The following is a 13138-nucleotide window of genomic DNA, read 5'->3' as shown; positions in this document are numbered from 1 at the left end:
GGTCAGTATAGTTTGAATGAAATAAATTCTTCTCTGAGATTTTTTTCTTTAACAGGATATGTAATAGCGCCCATAATTTGTCTTAACCTTTGTCTTAATTGTTCATACAGTTTACCTTGATTTAATCTAAGTGCAGTTATGACAATTCCTACTAATTCCATCCATGCGAAGTTAAATTATTTATTATTGTTTATTTTCTGGGATTAGATACAATATATTTATAAAGTATCTTGATAGCTCCAACCAGGTTCTAAATCTGTGCTATTAATTATTTTCTGCATTTGGCTCAAATTATTACAAATTTAGACTTCCTCCATAACTTGTTTCTACCTCCATGAAATGTTATTCCTGTCCTGTGGAAAATAATTCATAACACACTGGAGTGATGGGGGTAGATAAGTGATCTAGTTGCCTAGTTGCCAATTCCTCTACAAGCAGTTCAGAATTCTGACAACATTATGTTGTGAAGGGAAGGAGAACTTTGCTTGATCCATAAATTAGGACCCATTTCTAGCACACTAAAGAAATATTATAACATGAGACATCTGGAAAAATGTTTAGGACTAATGTGTTTGATTTATTATGTATATAGTCTTTTAAATCAATATAAAGTTAGAAAAATAATTACTGTATCAAATTTGGATATTATCTAAATTCTGAATTGACATTTCATATGAAATGCTTTTAAATGCTCAAGTTTGGGACTAATAGTTTTCTAGTATGCTTATAGCAAATCTGGAGAAAAAAAATGAGGTAGGGATATTTATTCCTACCCCACCACCTAACCAAGACTATCATTTCTGAAATGGAAATTTTCTTGCTGAAGAATTTGGCAAACTATAATATAAAGTTGCATTATTAGTTGTCTATCAAGTCTGAAAATGTGTTTCTGATGTCATACAAATGATGTATACATTTTCTTTCCTGAGTATCTTGGAATATACCACGTTTCCTCAAAAGTAAAACCTACCCCAAAAATAAGCCCTAGCTTGATTTTGGGGATGGGCCTAATATAAGCCCTACCCCACAATATAAGCCCTAGTTTTGGGGCGAGGCCCACACCTAAAAATCAAGCTAGGGCAGGGGTGGGGTGGTGGAGCTTACCATTGCAGCCAGGACTCCCATGGATTGACACTTGCCTCGCCTGCCCACTTCTTCTGCGGCCGAAGGAGCAGCTTCATTTTGCAGCTGAGAATGGAGCTCTGGCCTGCATTTCCCAGTCAGAGGCCTTTCCAGAAGACCTTTGCAGCTGAGAACCAAGCTGGCTCAGTTGTTGGCTGCAGAGGCTTCTGGAAAGGCCTCTGACTGCAAAATGCAGGCCAGAGCTCCATTCTCAGTTGCAGAATAAAGCTGCTCCTTCGGCCGTAGAAGAATTGGGCCGGCTGGGCAAGGCTGTCTGTGCCACTGCCATAAGGTGAGTGGAAAAGACACCCCTGAAAATAAGACCTGGTGCCTTTTTTGGAGGCAAAAAAAAGACCAGGTCTTATTTTCAGGGAAACATGGTACACAGGAAAATTTGAGATTGCCTAAAGTATAAGAAAATATACTTGCATAAAATCAACTGATCCAAAGATTTTGTTTCTGTAGTATCTTTTTAAAACAACTTAGGAACTTAAAGCTACAATCTAGGTAATTTTACTGTAATGAGTTTGCTGTAAAAAGGTGATGTTAGATTTAGATTTATTTAAGAATGTTATCAGCAGGAAAATTATATGTAGATTTATGATATCTGTAATAAATTTCCTTATGAAAAGATATCTATGCACTGAGGGCAAGGAAAAATGGTGAAAGATACATATTCCATTGTAAATTATATTAAATTATAAATTGAAATTATATTACATTATATTAAACAATACTGTAAGGTTTTTCAGCTCAGAATCCTAATAAATCCCAATGAGGCACGAGGCAGCTGATATGAACACAGGTTTATTCTTTTGATCAAAGGAATATTTATTTATTTATTTATTTATTTAGCGTATGGCTAAAGGAATAAACTGGGTGTCTCAGTCTCTTGTCACATGCACGCACTGCTCTGAGATTGAGAGAACAACCTAATCGGAAAAGTTCTGCTTTTTATAACATACGCATTACAAAGTTCCTGCGCATCTAAAGAGTTCCTTTGAATTTCCTTATCTATTCTAGCTCAGTTACATTTCTACATCTCTAAGCCTGAATACACAATAGTTCAATAGCTGGCAATTAACCCAGAAACTTTTTACTTCTTCAAGCTGAGCCTCAGCAAAAGGCAAAAGATACTTTTACAATCCAAGAGAAAAGGGGGTGGAAGTGCACTTTTGCAAGTTGCAAATTCTTAGCTAGTCTTTCGTCTCTTGGAACAACACAAAGTAACAGAAACATTTTCCTTGGTCAGCACAATTTAGAATACAATGAAGCACATACAGAAAGCAAGCAGGAATAAATGAACAATACCTGGGCTATGTTATACATGAAAATCGATAATACATAAAATACTATATTTTGAAAGATTATACTTTGCTTGATCTCTACAATATGATATCTACATTGATGGTAGAAATTCTGTTTTAGGTTATCTAGCTCATTAAAGCTTTTATTGCAATAAGACAGTGCTGAATGAAGGTAACTACCAGATACAGTTTGATTATGCGATTTGTGTTTTCAGTATTTTATGTAACTTGGAAATTCCCTTCTAAGGTTGATTTTCTAGCTGTGTGATTTTACTCATTAAGTCCCCTTGAATTCATTTGATTTAAATCTAGGTAAACCACCTTAAGATTGCAACCTGTGATTGTTTCTCTGAAGGTACAATATTCTGATCCTTTTATTGTATACTGTAACATTTTTTGTAAGGTTGGATGATTACATTCAGATAAAACTTTTCCACATTCTACAATTATTCTTCATCAGAATAGAATGAAGACCTTGCCTTAGCTTTCCTTGTCCATCAAAGTGACGGGTTTAATATCATTTTCTTAAAATAAGTTGTGCAGAGAACTGTGCATGTAATTTCACATTTTTGTTCATTGGACTGTTGACTGTTATATAGCATGAAGATAAATTATTCCAGTTTCAGACTTTAGATTAGAATAGTGATAGAAACTCAAAGACTTTTTAGATTGATGGTTGATACTTCTAATAATATAACTTAGTTTTCTGAGTTATTTTAACCAGGGTAATATTTTTCAATTTATACTCCAAACTTCATGTATGACTTTAATCCAGAAGGCAGTATTTAATCAGTGAGCAGAGACTTGTGACTCCCATAATCTCTTGATTCCTGCTAGCATCTGAATTACTAGATTAAATAGACTGTGATAATGTGACAGAACCATTCTTATGTGTATTCAAAGTCTGCTTCATATTGTAACTAATGGCCTGTTAGTGCGTCACTTTGATATTCTCAGAGAACTGCAGTTCTCCGACAGATGAAAAGTAATTTGAGGGGGGGAATTGCAATTTTGCATAAAATGTTTATAAATTAACCTGCATGCATGACTGTAGATTTGAAATAAATTACTATGACATGAATAAAAATATATATCACCATCTGTGCAGGATGGTTAATCGAGCTGTGTGCCCACTTGGGATAGTCTGCTATCCTGATATTTACTGGACGATGTAAGTGTTCCTTTGTTGCTCTTTAAACTGGTCTTAAAATGAATAGCTCTTCCAACTTAAAAATACCTTTTTAAAAATAAATATATTGCTACCCTAAGTTGCCGTGTATTAAGGAGCCAGTTTGGTGTAGTGGTTACAACTCCAGGCTAGAAACTGGGAGATCATAAATTTTAGGCCTGCTTTTTATGAGATTAGGTATGTAATATTGCAGCAGCATAAGAGAAATGGTGACTTCACAAAACTTCTTTATGCTTATAGAATGACGTTTTGCCTTTGGAAAGAACTTCATACAATCACTTTTGCTGGGTTATGTTAACAGGTCAAAATGGCAGTGTACCAGGAAATTCCTAATAAACTCTGTGATAAAGGTGATAAATCATATAATCTAATTTTGAGAAGGTGAAACATTTGGAATCAATCACATTAAACCTACACCTGATGGGGCACTTACAGATGAAGATTGACAGTAATAAGTTAACAAAGTAATAATTAACAAAGGAGATGACTCTACCCCGCCTGCCCACCTGATCTTAATGCATGGATATATACATATTCAGATAACCCATAGCTGTGCACAAGGATCCCAGAACTGAAAACATTAATTTATTTTTAATAGAACCCATTTATTTTCAGAATATTTTAAAACATTTCAGACACTTTAACATTCCTACAGCAGTTTTAAATTTATACTGAAGAAAAATAAGGTATCTAAAATCTAAAATATTTCTCATTCATTTCACAAAAAAACCCCACTGTCTTAAATCTTATAAATCAGAACCATAGATACAAAAAATAAACTTCATACTTCTGTGACTATGACTAAGTGCCCACAGTCATTCTAAGAAAGGTTTTCTTGGTATAGTATTGTTGTTCACAAGATCCTTGTTTTGTACCAAAACATCCCAGTCTATTCATAGATTGATGGATTTAATAAGCTCTTGCATTTGAGAAATAAAATAAAATGGTATTTTAGATTTAGATTTTTTTTCCACATTATTGTTGGCAAAGCAGAGAGGTTTCAGGGAGTTCCCCATTGTAGAATCATAGAGATGGAAGAGACTGTTCAAGCATTAAGTTCAATTCCCTGTACAGTGCAGAAAGCTGGTGTAAAGTATCCAGCTATTTGAATACATACAGTAAAGGGTAGACCGTCATCTCCCTAGATAATGGTCCACCTGTCAAACTGTTTTTTGCTGCAAGAAACTTTTTCTATGGTTTCTGTCTTGAAACAAATCTGAAACTAGTTCAGTTTTAAGAAAAAAAATTAGAATAATAAAATTGTCTTAGGATACCATGAGTCTCCCCAAAATAGGTTTTTATGAAAAAGAATTTGCCCTCTTTTGGGTTTCTAGATTTTTGCATATCTTTACACAGAGAATGTGACCAAAGCTTTATATGTATCCTGCTGATGTTTAAAAGAAGCCAGAAAAAATAACTGCAATGTTTAGTGCTTGTTTTATTCATTTTATGGTTATGTCAACACAGAATGTGCTAATGTGAAAATTTAATCACTTCACTCATTCAATCAGTTCAATTAAAGAGATAATTAGAACAAGTTATTTCATTTAACAAACAACATAAATCTTAAAAATATTAGCTTCTGTTTCTTTCATTTTAATTTAAATTATTAAATTAAAATGAAAAGGAGAGAATAAATGAAATGAATAATGAACAGACTGAATAATAAACTATTAATGATTACATTATCAATCAAGCTCATGTAAACTTTGATTAATAAAAAAACGTGATAAAAATAAATTTCCATGTTGAAAAGCCTCTCTTGATACTCCAAAATAATGGTCTTTTCTGAATCACTCATTCAAACTTTATGCTTTAAACTTGGATTCAAAACACTAGGCTTTATTCTAGGCAGAGACTCACTAAATAGGCACCGTGCTCATTCATTTGTGTCTCACTCTTTTCTGCCTGGTGTTTTCCATTGCTGAAAAAAGCAGGTGTTCTTTTTTCTATTAGGTAATTTTATGACAGAATTCCAGGCCATTTATCCATCTGAATAATGAGCTGAAACCCAAGTGGGTCATGCACCACCGCAGCAATCCCAAATGCACAAGGGAGCCTGCAACAGAATGAATGAAGAACAAAGTATTCAGTATTTTGGCCACATCAAAGGGCAGACCTGTTAGAAGAGAACCACAATGGGAATATTGTTCATGGAATAGAGTTCATGCTAGTAAAAGCTCAGAAATGACAAAGTTGAGCCATTTTGCCATGGCAGGCTAGCCCATAATCCTTTCATGTAGTGTCTAAAATGTACTTTATCAATTACTGGAAGCGCTACAGTTATCATACTTAAAAGTGGCACAAAGAAGTAGTGAATTTAAGAGGGCAATTGTTTTCCTACATTGGCATGCTGCATATTTAATTTTTTGTTTATGAAATAAATGAAACTAACAACTCACAACTTATATGTTTACTTAGAGTGTATCTTGGCAGGACCCATGGGAAACTCTGATATTCTCTGAAAAATATACGCAAAAAATAAGAATAGCTAAAAGAAAGCAAGCACTTTTTCTCAGAATTTTGCATTATGGTCTTTAATATATGAAATATTTATATTCCAAAATCTAATGAATAATTCAGTGGGCTTAATACAATTCGTGCAAAATCATTGCAATATGAATGGTCTTTATAATCATATGTTTCTGATACTCTTCTGATGTTTCTTTAGATTTATTAACATCTTTAATTTTTATTATACACGTAAGCTGACTCAAAATAATATTTTTATTTTAGATGACCCTAAATCACTGTCGACCTTCAGTTATATCTCTTGTAATGAGTCATAAGTTGTAACAACATTTCTGTAGTAAAAGGAAATAAACTTGAGTGTGCAAGGTAGATGTATATCATAATGCAAAAGATAAAAATCCAAATTATTATTAGTATTCCCTCACTGACTGAGGTTCTCAAATGGGAACACGTTAAATATTGCTTCGTAAATAGATCAATCGATTGATGTGCAAATAGGCTCTTATCTCTGCATGTGTACAAAATAATGATTTTTGTATAATTCAAAAACAAATAGGTGGTCTTAGTGACCTCTGCTTCTAGACAGTTTTTAAAAATTGTTTTTTCCCAACTTTCAACAAACTACTGTTATTACCAGTTTTACAGTCTTTGGTCAATTTCAACACCTCCAAGAATATAATTTCTGGGATTATTTTCCCTATGTCAGTAATTTCATTGTGTTGTTTAGACTTTCATCACAATATAACTGGAAGTGGCTACTAGATTAATAGCAAAAACCCAGCTCTCTCCTCGCAGCTTGTTTCTTACACACTCATCTTTTATTCTCATATTGCTGTGTTCTCATTGTTTTACTTTGTTATTTTTATGTTTACACTTCTTTTCATTTTTCTGTTTTTATTGTTGTAAGCCACCTAGAGTAGACCCATGGCAAGATGGGCAGCAATCAATTTGGGAAGAAATATTAGATGCCCTAGTTTATTTTACATTCTTTCTACTTTTTAAGATGGATACCATACATATCATATACAACAGAAAGAACTAGAAAAACACTTACTTTTTCTGAAATTCTAATGAATAAATTGACTTGAATATTTTGCTATTAAAGGACCAAAGTACTAAACCAGTCTTAAAAATCACTGCAAGAAAAAATGTGCTGCTTATTGTATTATTATGTTCCCTATATGTTTTAGCCTCTAGTCCTCTAATCATCTTTGTTCTCTATACTCTGAGTAGCACATTGCAATGTTACTTAAACAAAGCAGAAAGAGCCTAAGGGGGTGCACTGATTTCAATCTGTGTGGGAGGTCACCACATCCCTTGTAAATTAAGCCATGAACCAGGATAATTTATCAGTGATATTCCTGAAGCTATTGCACCAACTCTGCCTGTTTCAGAAGATTATGCAGTGATATGTTACTTAATTACATGCTCTTTGATCTACTATGTTACATTTTGTATGGGGGGTCTCTTTGAAACAGTTTCATTTCAGAGACTTTAACTGATTTAAAATACTATAGCCAAAATGGGTCCTGGATCATTATAGGGATCGTTTTACCTTTCTAACATTAGCTAGAAGCCATTTGGCTGCCGGATATGATTGCTCTATAATTCTACAATCTAAAGGCTTTCTGATCAGACCGTTTTTAAAGCATACACAGTTAAAAAAAATAGAATGAAGGATATCTATACTTTTCTATAGTTTTATCTAGAGACACGGTACTTTTGTTTCATAAACAGTGTCTTGGATAGATAGAGAGTCAGGGTTTTCCAAAGCATATCTGTTGTGTGGCTTTTTAATGTATAACAGAGAATGACAAGCTACCGTTTTTCCCTGAAAGTAAGCCCTAGCTGGAGAGCTTGCCACACCACTGCCCAGATGTCCTCGTTTCCCCCAGGAATTGCATGTCTTTGCTTACCTGACTTCCAGCCCTGTCCCGTTTCTCCTTCAAGCTCCTACACTGCTGCATGCAGGGAAACAAAAGAAGGGTTTTTTGGGGGGGGGTCAATCAATTCCAACTTCTCGCAAAAAAAATGACTGATTGATCTCCCCCCCCACACACACACACAAACTGTGGAAGAGCAGGTGGAGCTGCAAAGGAGGTGGCAAGATGCTGAAACGGGCCTGTCTCTGTCCTGCAGCTGCCCAGGCCTGCCGGAGGGAAGGCCGACATCTACCAGCACTTATGGTAAACACAGCAGCATTCTGGCTCTGACGGGGAAGGGGCAGCCGGCATGGACGCTGATTGCAGGACGCCCACTCACTTCAGCATCCTCCATCCCCAAGCCTCTGTCACTCCACCTGCTGCTTTGGTCCTAGGCTGCCACCTCCCCACTCGCCTCTCAGGCGGGCCGGGTCAGGAAGATGGCCTTCCCAGATCCCAGGCCACCTGTTTCGTCCGGAGGAGTGTCGGCCTGGCCACCCCCACCTTGGTGCCCTTCCTGCCACTGCCCTGGGGCTGCAGGGGCTTGCGTGGCACAGGAAGGCCACGCGCACCGCCATGACCGACTTCCCTGCCCACCTGCACCAGTACTTGGTTCACCACCATGTTCTCGCCTCTGCGTTGCATCTCCACCCCAAGCATAGGCCCTGCCCTGCCCCCATGTGCTCACAGCCTGCTGGTACTGGTAAAAGTACGCCCTACCCCAAAGTAAGTCCTAGTGCTTATTTCAGAGCTGAAAAGAAAGTAAGATCGGGTCTTACTTTCAGGGAAACATGGTATGCATAGTATTAATGAATTTTGGTTATATTGTCTTCTTCTTGTCTCTATTAGCTCTTAGAATGTAAAGCTCTCAATATCTTAAAGTATAAAATTAAACACTCATAATAAAAGAACATTGAAAATATTATAAGCTCAAATTTCACTCTGGTTTTCCAGAATCAGTTGTTGGGGAGCATGAAAACAGGGAAATTACCATAGATGAGAAGGAGAAGGAGTTTTAATAGTTTTTATTCTGATTGTTTACCTTTAGGAAGATTGTGGTTGTTACTGTTTTGTGAATTACACATGGTGGTGATTGTCTGATTTCAAATATTTGATGCATAGGAAATAAGCTAAGCCAGGGGTAGGCAACCTTGGCTCTTTTATGACTCGTGGACTTCAACTCCCAGGATTCCTGAGCCAGCCTGGGAGTTGGCTCAGCCTGGCTCAGGAATTCTGGGAGTTGAAGTCCACGAGTCATAAAAGAGCCAAGGTTGCCTACCCCTGAGCTAAGCCAAGGGGTTTCTCCCAATTTTCTTATAGTAAATGGTTTCTTAATCTGAAATACTACATTTTTAAGCATGTAGTAGCTATTCCTTATTCAGAAATATTTCCAAAATAAAATTTGATCAGAAATGCATCACAATATCTTTAATTTTTGAAATGTTGACACACTAGATTTCTACATGAGTCTTCAAGAAGGAAAATATCATGGCTACCAGGCTCATGTTAGTAAGGCAAGCCTAGAGATTAAACACATCAGGAAGATTGGATGTAATTCTACTTCTCGCAATTCATAGTCCCAAAACAGGAAATAACTGTCCTAGAAATATTGCTAAGAATTTGTAGTTTAAGCAAAGGTACACATTATATGTGGACTTAATGTTCAAATAAGAAATAGTCATATTTTATTTGCAAGAATTATCCCAACCTATGGTGTAAAGAGGAATGAAGCTGTTCCTCTAAAAATATATAATTTGTTTATGAGAACTCACACAAAATGTTCACTGCTGTATAGTATATAAGTCACTACACTTAGGAAAATCATGACTTTTCTTTCGGCACCATAATTGTTTAATTATTATATAAACAACCTGGTCTTGTTTTTGGAAAGGTTGCTATATCATCCTCCACAGCTGGCATATAAATACATCACAGCACTTACGATAATGAAGTGATTATATTGTCATGGACTCCAGTGGATTTGAAGTGAAGGTTGTTCTACAAAGCAGAACATTTAGAAATAAATTATAATAAGAACTGAATAATCATTTTTTGTGAAGCACCCCATATCTGGAAGTTAAAGTTAGAGGGTTCTAATACTTGGGAATAATCTTTCATGCCCTGGTAGCCAGAGGGCACACTTAGACTCTGTATTTCATAGTCAGATCTGTCCATACAAGCCTTTTATTGATTTAGAGACATTCTATATGCACCAGCAGTGCTTGCATTATTTATAGTTAAAGCTTACATGCAGCTGCTTTATGGAGCTCAAATACACTCCATAATAATCCTGCAGCTTTTGAGCTTCTGCAATCACAGTTTCTGAGGAACATATTCCAAATGCTTCAGTCTGTCCCAGATATGTTTTTGTACTATAAAATAATTGGTGTAATCAACATAAAAACTGCAACATGAGTAAACTTTTTAAATTATTGGTTAAAATTATTCTTTTTCCATACTGGTGCGGTTTTCTTAATTTTAACAGACATTTTTGTTACCAAGAGAAATGGTTATGCTATACAAAAGCTGAACCAAAGCATTGCACCAGCATTTTGGAATACTCTGGCCATTATAACCCGATTAGGAAATTATTAAAATTGGAAAAAATAAGAGCTTTTGATTCTTAATTTCACCATTTTTATTACTTACAATTATTAATTTTAATTTATGTATTTTTTCCTTTAATTGATTTAATCTTCTTGCAATTGTTTACTTGGACTGTACAATCCTATTAAGGATTTTTATTAGCGTTATGAAATTAATTGCAGTGGGTAAAAAATGAATCCATGAATAATAGAATGAAAGACTATAATTGCCAAAAATAAGATTTAACTTGGCAATAGTTTATTAGTTACTGCAGCTAGATATTTAAGTTAAAATTTCAATAGTAAACTACAAGACAACAATGACATTATCATGTTTTGATGTATTACAACAGTAATATTGCAAGGCAGATATAAAAACATTGCATATAAAATCATCTTGCTCTATGTGAGATGATTTGTAGAAAGTGTTGTTCATCTTATATTATTTCCTATAAAGTCATTTCTTCACAATCTATATTCTGGCTAATAGTTAAATTACCAAAGCACTCAGAATTGGTTCTATCTCCAATATCTACTGTCAGATAAAAATGAATCTTTTTAAATGTCTCTAAATATTGTTACATGGCCTGTAGAATCCATAGTGCAATTGCTGCTTTAGTGTTAACATTTTAGCAATTTTATTAATTCTGTATTCCTATAGTTTGACTGAAGTAATAAAGTGAAAAGCTGAATTTATTGCTAGATCTGAGATTATAATGATCACAAGAATAATGTATTAACAAGATCTTTTTTGGGGGGTGATGCTTTTCTACTTTGTAAGCTTTCATCAAAGATTCAATTAGTTATTTTAAATCAATATTTTCTTCAACACCCCACATAGACTTCAGACTCCCTCCTTATGAACAATATGCAGCAGGCTTTGGAAACATTTTGCTCTCTAGATTTTGTAGCTCACAGCACTCTTATTTTTAGCCATTCTGGCTTCTTTGCTGAGAACTGTAATTCAGCAGTATCTGGCAGATCATTGACTTAACTTTCCCTATACTTCAATTTTCTGTGAGGGGTTGAAAGTTCTCCATGTGAGCAATCAATTAGACACAATATTTCATACTTAAGAAGGGTGCTTTTGAAAAAGAGCCAGATTCCCTGAAATGGGCTGTGCTGAGCAAATAGAAACTACCACATTAAATTGGAACCGAAGTAGAGAAAAATTAAGCAAAATTTATCTCCTTAGCAAAACTTTTTAAAATAAATGAATAAGCAAAATAATATTTTCTCCATGATGCTTTTACTAGTTCAGTTAGGCTTCACTAGTCACTTTTGACAGATAACCACTTTTGACTAGCTATCCTGGTAAGCCTTTCCATTGACATCTCCTTAAATTATGCAACAGCTAAGGTGTTGTTAAGGTGATTTGAAGATAAGTTGTTACAATACTTGATTTAATTTGAAAATTTAAATTGTTTTAATTTAGAGTGAGAATTTTCTTCCAAATTTTACAAAACATTCTGTATGCAAGTCTATTGAAGAGATAGTTCATCTATTAGATAATTTGTATTGGTTTTTAAACTATTACTTGGGAACTGCCCAGGGTCAGATGGAGTTGGACAATGTCCAAATTAAATTAAATACATTAAAATCTCCTTTTCTCCTGTGATTACAGAAAAGACTTAAAATTTCTGTGTCATGGTTCCGATTAATGAGACAGTTCAAACAACATTCAGGCATTGTTTTTCTAAAAGTCTATAATAATGAGAATGATGCATTGGCACTCATGGATGGATGCCAGAATCTGAATTCTCCTCCCCTAAACCCATCATTATCATGCACAACTCCCTCCCTTAATTACACATCATTAATCACATTCTCCAATTAGCCCAAAACGCAAGCTTCACTTCCGTTATCTTGCGCGCCATTCTTATTTATACATCCGGTTAGCATACTCCTCCCCGCAACTTCATTATATTCAGAGCAAGCAGTTTAAAGAAAAAGGCTGCTTCTTATATTGTCAGACCAAAAACATCCAATGTTTGCAGCATTGACATCCTGTTTGTAAAAAATCACAGGATAATGCAATTTCTTGGCCAACAGTATGATTCCATGCTGCACATTTTCTATTATTTGTCAACCTCCCATACATAGAAAGCAACATTTTTTATTTCTGCATACTAGAATGGGTTGTTTTCTTATCTTTCATATAAGAATTGTACCTAATTTACCTAATTTGTGGTCTTCTGCTTTTTCTTTGTACTCATTGATAGAGGTTACATAGACAAAGTTATGCATAGCCTGAATAGTTTGATTAGATTCCAGAGCGTTAGCATCAAAGCATGCAACACAAATCCATAAGAAATTATTATAATATATGATTATACATTTAATATTTGTCCTGCTACTTATTTTTTCATTTATTTTAGAAAAGATTCATTCCCTTATTATCCCTCTGTTTAGTATGAAAACTGAAATTTATTAGCAGGATCATCTTATATTTAACAGCTTAGAATGTTCATCATGCCTTGTTTACAGTAGCTTGAGTGGTAGTGTTCCCAAAGTCAACTTGATGTAATAGTGGGGAGTGTT

At 34.9% G+C, this 13138-nt stretch overlaps 1 protein-coding gene across 1 annotated transcript in view; it reads left to right on the top strand.

Moving 5' to 3' along the window:
- The window catches only part of CTNND2 (catenin delta 2), a gene marked incomplete at its 5' end in the record, with an annotated part of 412468 nt that overhangs the window by 333629 nt on the left and 65701 nt on the right, over positions 1–13138 (top strand). The window lies entirely within an intron of this gene.

The sequence above is a fragment of the Vipera berus genome, assembly GCF_964194415.1.
Source record: "Vipera berus genome assembly, chromosome: 3".
Taxonomy (NCBI): Eukaryota; Metazoa; Chordata; class Lepidosauria; order Squamata; family Viperidae; genus Vipera; species Vipera berus.
The sequence above is the reverse complement of the archived record's forward strand: the minus strand, read 5'-3'. Positions and strand labels throughout refer to the sequence as shown.